The 7,284-nt window shown below is 44.9% G+C and overlaps 1 pseudogene; it reads right to left on the bottom strand.

Annotated features, from left to right (window-relative positions):
- Positions 1-2,075: 2,075 nt before the first annotated feature.
- On the bottom strand, positions 2,076-4,336 carry LOC114686052 (annotated as a pseudogene).
- Between the last annotated feature and the right edge of the window lie 2,948 nt (positions 4,337-7,284).

Below are 7,284 nucleotides of genomic sequence, written 5' to 3'. Positions count from 1 at the left end.
CAAGCCACAGCCGCCTGCTGCTGCACTTTAAAGAACAGGAATTAAAATAATCCTGCCACATGCTCTTTAGGCTGACTACTGAAGATTTCAAGTATCATGTACTGGGTGAGGGTGGGAATGTCGAGGTATTTCACTCTCAACAGAGTAGGGTTGAACCAGCATCCTCTACAGACATGTGACATGCTTCACAGACACTTCAAAAATAGAGTTTGGTATGATGGCCTCTGCCATCCCGTTTTTTGAGAGTGAGTGTAAGGCAGATAAGCTGACATTACCAAAAAGAGGTGATGAGACCATGTGACCAATGGGGATATCTTCTATGTTCTCCTGTTCTTTCTTTTCATTGAAACTCATAGATTTGAAGGTGCAAAAAACCCAGTCCAAGGGTTGTTGGCATCTGGCATATGATCTGTGCCAGAAGGGCCCTCAGAGGATTCTGGGGCTCTGTTCATTTCTAAGATGACAGAGTCTGTCACTGAGACTACCCACTATTCTTTTCCTCTAGCTTTATATCAAGAAATGGAAGGACCCAGACCTCAAAAATTAGTAGGGAAGTGCATTGGGCAGGGCATTTTCCATTGAGAAAATATGAGACCTTCCCTAGGGACACTGTGAAAACGGCACATAGTCACCGCCTGTTCCCACTTTTTGTATTTTATAATTCTCCAACAAAACAGAGTCCAGTAGAACAATTAAAGCTTGTGAAATCAGTTTACATTTTGAGGTCTGAAATAATTAGACCGAGCAAAGGAATTGTGTTCCATATGTTCCACTGGGGGCAGGTGCTGGGTCCTAGAGCTGAGTGAGGTCCAGAGGCTCACTTAGAGAGGCTAGGGCCCAGTGAAAGTTCACTGGGACCAACAGGTGTCCCTACACCTCCTGGGCAGAAGGGCTACCCCTCAGACTGGCAGCTTCTGAGCCACAGTGGAGTGTCCCCTAACCTGAGCCCACTATGGGGGTATCGTTGGAACACCCCCGCCCCCCAGAGAGAGTGGAGAACACACATGTGCCTCTTCCAGGACCAGGCTGAGTGGAGCATGCCACGCAGGAAGGGTCTCATTCTATTATTCTGCACGCAGAGTGCACAGACAGCCCGTTCAATGTCACCCTGCTCCCCACACAGACCACACCCTGAAAACACTGTTGGTGAAGTGTGGTTTTGAGACAGGTCTACACAACAGAAACACAAAATGCAACACAGAACCATGGCTTCTACGAAGTGCATCACTCCTGCTGATGGCCTGTCCTGGCGCCTCTCGCATCTCCGAGGCCATGGGTCTCAGGTGTCTCTCCTGTCCTCAGCCGGGCTAAGGAAGAGCCGGGGGAGGAAATGAAGTTCCATTTCTTCAGTTCCTCTGTGCACCAGGAAAGCCAAGTGTGAACACACCACCACCTTCTCAGGAAATGCATGCAGAGCCGCCAGCGTAAGCAGCAATGGCAGAGGCCCCACACTCTCCAGGGTCCCCGGGGCCAGAGCCCTAGAGAGCAGCAGTAAACACAGCAGGTGCTGGCCCTGCCTGGCAGCTTCCTTGGGCTCCTCTCTCAACCATCATGAATCAGGCTCTCGAACAGACTTGGCCATCTTGACTCTTAGGCTGGGAGCTTTCATCCCGATAAGTCAGTGACAGAGCCAGGGAGAGGCCACCAGCATCTCATTTGTGAACCAGAGGATGGAGAGGGACACTCTTTGGGTGAGTTTGGACAGACCAGGCATTTAAGCTGGATGCCATCCCACAGCCACTGGTTAGATCAGAACATCCAGGAGCATCCTGCTCTTCCCTGGCAGGGACCTTGAACTGACATTCTTATCATGACAGTAGAATGCTGACCACTTAACTGACTTCTGAATGGTAAAAGTGCTCTGCTTTGAACATAAGCCATGGTATGAAAAGACCTAGAGCCCCGAGTGAGCTCAGGCAAGCTCCAGCAGGGTGCTATGAGGTGACAGGTTCATTTGGTTTCACTCAGGAGAAAAGGAGAGCGGGCGGCGCAGCAAGGCTCAGACATCCTGGTCAGGACCCTCTGTAGGGCTGCAAAGGAAACAGAGGCAGCCAAAGCCAGACCCATTTTTGTGCTGGACTCGTGGGCACTCAAGTACCCATGAACAGGACCGGTATCTGGCGTCTGGGGGCCTGAGAGGATGTTGGGCAGGGAGGCTGAGGCTGGAGGGTAGGCCTGGTGGATGTGAGTCTCTTCATCCCTCTGTGTTGGGCCAAGCTGGACGATAGATAGCACAGGCTCCAGCCTTGGTGCCTGTGGGGTCCTGTTCAGAGCGAAGTAGGTGGCTGCCATGGCACCCTTTACTAGGTGGACGTCTTGTCTGCTCAGCTGGCTCTGGGATAGGTACTCTCTGTTCACAATCCATGGATGTTTCAGCACTTGAACTGCTGTTAGGCGCTGCTGCGGGTCCACGTGAAGCATCTTGGACACGACGTCTTTGGCTGCATCAGATATGGAGTCCCAGTTTCCCCCAGAAAGGTCGTACTTCCCACTGCCAATCCTCACCAGAATCTCCTCAGGGGTGTCATCTTGTCCATTGGCAAAAGGGGTGAAACCAGCCAGCATGGTGTACAGCAGGATTCCCAAGCTCCAGACATCACACGCTGCATCGTAGCCTTGCTGCTTCGGGACCTCGGGGGCCACAAAGTTCGCCGTGTAGCAGGGAGTCATCAGCAGCCCATTCTCCGCTCGCAGCTGCTTGGCAAACCCAAAGTCACAGATACGGATAGACTCGGGGTTTCCAGACTCATCCATGTACAGAATGTTACTCGGTTTCAGGTCCGGATGAACAACCCCTTGGGAGTGCAGGTAGTCCATGGTCCTGGCGATGGTGTACAGCACGTCGCTGGCCTCACGCTCTGAGAAGCACCGTTGACGGAGGATGCTGTCCAGCAGCTCCCCACCTCGCATGAGCTCCGTCACCAGGTACACGTACTTGCCGTCGTCATAGTCGTCTTTTAGGGTGATGATGTTGGGGTGCTGGCCATACTGCAAGAGGATCTCGATCTCTTCTGAGGGGTCCCTTTTCTCTTATCGATGATCTTCACAGCGTACTCAGCGTCAGGGGCTTTGTGTACACACCGCTTGCAGACCGAGTAGGAGCCCACCCCGATGTCCTCCTTGATCTCATAGCCATCAGTGAAGTGGATGTTGTTCCCATGCAACTGCTGCACAATTGGGTGAATGGGGGCCTTGGGCATGTCTTGCTGGGAGGGCTCCTGGACCAGGCTGGAGGCCACGAAGCTGAATCCTCTGAACAGGTGATGGGCATTTGCACTTGGGGGGACACCGGGGGAGTCTGTGGGTGTCCTTGTAGTAAACTCGGGATCAAAGTGGAAGGTGTCCTCAGGCCTGCCCACTGCAGGCTTGAAGGGTGGCTTGATTTCCTTGCGGTACAGCTTATTCCAATCAATGGTGACAAAGAAAGGGTGATGCTTGATCTCCTCCACTCCGTCAATGTCAATGCCAGCACCTAGCCGGTTGCAGGGGTTCCGCTTGAAGAGAGCACTCAGCAGGCTCTGTGCCTCCATGCTGAGGAACTGTGGCATGTCCAGCTTGGCTTTGAGGATGAGGGCCATGGTTTCCTTCCTGTCCTTCCCCTGGAATGGCAGGGACCCTGTGAGCATCTCGAACATGAGCACACCAAAGGACCACCAGTCAGCACTGCGTGTGTCCCTGCCGGTTCACCACCTCAAGCACCATATATTCGATAGTCCACAGAACAAATAGGCTCTCTTGTCGTGGCCGATGGGCTCCTTGCTCAAGCCAAAATCTGTGATCTTAATATGTCCCTCTTCATCCAGGAGGATATTCTCTGGCTTCAGATCCCTGTAGATGATCCCCAGGCCGTGAAGGTGGTCCAGAGCCAAGGCCCACTCAGCCAGGTAGAACTTGACATCCTCCTCAGTGAACATGACGTCTTTGGAAAGCCTGGTAAAGAGGTCCCCTCCCCTCAGGGAGTCCAGAATCAGGTAGAGCTTGCCTTCGGTCTGAAAGGCATAATGCAGTTTGATGATGAAAGGGTGATTCACTTCTGCCAGGATGTCTCTCTCCATCTTAGATCTGACCCGGTCCCGCACTTTCAAGGTGGCTTTCTTCAGGACTTTCATGGCATAGAGCTGACCGGCATCCAATCCTGTGACCGTCCTCACCAAGACCTTCAGCAAAACCTTCAGCAGCTCAAACTGGGAAGGGTCTGCCTTCTCAAAGCCTTCCTTCACATGGTTGCTGATATCAATCTCCTTTACGATGCCTTCTTCCTCTTGGAGTGCGACTTCTTGCGCAGGTACACGGAGAAGAACCTGCGCACCGTGAACTTCTTCATGCTTAGCTCCATCGCCCAGCACCCAGCTGCCAGGAGCCGCAGGGCCGGCGGGCTCACATCCCTGGCGCATCCCAGGCCGGGCAGCGCGCCGGGGAGCCCGACTTGGTGGCCCTGGGCGCGGATGCCGGCTGCAAGCACAAAGGGCAGGCCGCGTGGGCCACCGGGCCGGGCCCCAGGATGACTCCTACATTATAGCTTTTAGTTTAGTACTTTTATGTGACTTCTGAATGAACAAGTCACCCTCTGATTCTTGTGCCTTCTCTTGGGATTTTTTCCATCTCTTGGTTTTCCCGGTCCAAATTCGGTATGATGGTTTTGGTTTTTTGTATTATATTTTATTTTCTTATGTTTCATTTTTATCTCTATTTTTAACTTTTTTTTTCTTTTTATTAAGAGATTTTCTATTCCTTTTACATAGACAGAAAGGGAGTGGATTCAGATGGGAGGGGAGGTAGAGAGGAACTGGGAGGAGTAGAGGGATGGGAAACTATAATCAGGATATATTGCATAAGAAAACTTTTGTTTTATTTTGTTTTGTTTCTTGTTTTGTTTTGTTTTTTGTTTTGTTTTGTTTTCCAGACTGTTTCTCTGTGTAGCCCTGGCTGTCCTGGAACTCAATCTGTGGACCAGGCTAGGGTCAAATTCAGAGATTCAAGATTCTCCTGCTTCTGCCTCCCACATGCTCAGATTAAAGGTATGTACCACCACAGCTACTCTAAAAGAATCTATTTTTAATAAAAGGGGAAAAATAAAATAAGCATATCTTTATTTTATTAAGTTTTTTTTTACAATTTTGAGGATTGAACCAAAGATTTATATATGCAAATGCAAGTGTTCTACCATTGATCTACATGTCGAGCTCTATCAAATTTTTACCAAATTAAAATATTCAATGCTAGAAAGGAATCAGAAGAAATTAATACATATTGTTGTTAGAAATATGAACTGAAACAACCTTTCTCCAAAGCAGTGTGCTTAAATGAATTAAAAAAAATTAAATAGGTTCACATCTGACATTTCAAATACTATCAGAACTCTTCATTAAGGATATGTGTATGTATGTGTGTGTGTTTGTGTAAAATTTCAATTTCACTAAAGTAATTATTAGCCAATTTGTTGATTAGATTAGGATACATTGTCAAAGATATTCATAGAACACATGTTATAGTAAATAGCAAAATATCCAATGAAACTAGAATATTATACTTCACAACAGAGTATTATTTATGCAAAAGAAGGACAAAAATTATGTCCTTTGTCCCACTAAGAAAATGCCAGTTATCACATAATTCCTTTTACATGTACAGAATGTAGATTTATTTTTGAAGACATGAAAGTAGTAGGGGCCTATTTGAGAAGAATACCGGCAACAAGAGAGATGTAGAAGGGGGAAAAGAGATGGTAATATGAAGTAATACGATTAAATGATATTATGTATACATGAAAATATAGTTATACCCACAATTTTGAACATTGATATATGCAATTGGAAAATAGAAAAATGGGAGTAGAGACATGACTGTTGAATGGTTGAGCTTGCTTATTATTCTCTTTTGTTTGTTTATTTATTTTGCTTTTCAAGGCAGGGTTTCTCTGTCTAACAGCCTTGGCTGTCCTGTAACTTGCTATATAGACCATACTGGGCTAGGACTCACAGAGATCCTCCTGCCTCTGCCTCTTAAGTGCTGAGATTAAAGACATATGCCACTGTGCCCTAAATATTTGTTATGATTGCATCACCCTGTAGGTGCTCAAAACAGAACCCAGGTTTTCTGCTGTCTTTGAATTCCATTTCCTCATACATCCACTTCCCAAGATTACAGAAATGTTTTACCACTTCTATTTCTGAAGAAATATTTTTAAATGAAGCACTAGAGAAAGAGAGCTAGATATGAAGTCATTACAATATAATAATATCAGTAATAAAAAATATGCAAAGGAAAAAAGACAGGCAGACTATACCTGAAAATTTCAAACTGCTTCCTTTGCTGTATCTTATTACATTATTACAGTTCAAAATTTATCTAAATCAAGTAAAGGCATATTTATAATCATAAACAATTAAAAAGTAATTAACATTTAAATTTAGAAATTTCCTATATAAAAGAGTCCTCTTTGGTTCTATTTCTCACTTTCTTGTACTCTTAGTTATTACCTTTAGCTTATGTCCAACTATATCAAGGTAGCACAACTAGGCATGTTAACTGATCAATAAACTCCCTCAAATTCAATAAAGAATGATATTTTTAAAAGTACATTATAAAATTAGTGAATCAATCACACATGAATATATTTAAAATACTCAGGTAAGTAAATGAATGCTGTTTTGAACATTCTACTTACAAAATCAACATAAATAATTTAGCAGTATAATCTTTGATTTACTTATTTTATACACACATATATATGTATACACACACACACATATATATTACTGCTAACAATGGGTATTTCTATTACATCCATGAGAAAGTAAATAATATCAAGTTAATTTCTATTACTCTGAATTCACACTTAACATCTTTTCATCAGATTAGTTATTGAATTAGACCTAAGAAAATTATAATTTGCTTTTGGATATTCAATTACATATACATTTTAGGGTTTTCCTAGTGTTATGAGTTAAATGTATACAATCACCATAATTCTGATTATTGAATTTCCTTATAAAATTATTTTATGAGTGTCTGTAAAGATCAAATGTTGTATTTTCCAGTTCTATGTAAAATGTGTCTCGTGTCATGCTAAAAGAGTAGATATTCTTGTGCAGGCTCAATATAGGCAAGTTCAGTTTCACTGAGTTCATAATTTGAATGCTTATGTCATCCTGTGAGGATGGTATTTCACAGACCTTGCTCCTATATTCAGGATTCTACATTATTTCTGTCTCCTCACCCATAATGTTCCCAGAGCTTTAGAGAAGGTAGTATAAATTCCTAGTTTAGGGTTGAACACTCAAA

Source organism: Peromyscus leucopus, chromosome X, assembly GCF_004664715.2.
Source record: "Peromyscus leucopus breed LL Stock chromosome X, UCI_PerLeu_2.1, whole genome shotgun sequence".
NCBI classification, from domain to species: domain Eukaryota; kingdom Metazoa; phylum Chordata; class Mammalia; order Rodentia; family Cricetidae; genus Peromyscus; species Peromyscus leucopus.
The sequence above is the reverse complement of the archived record's forward strand: the minus strand, read 5'-3'. Positions and strand labels throughout refer to the sequence as shown.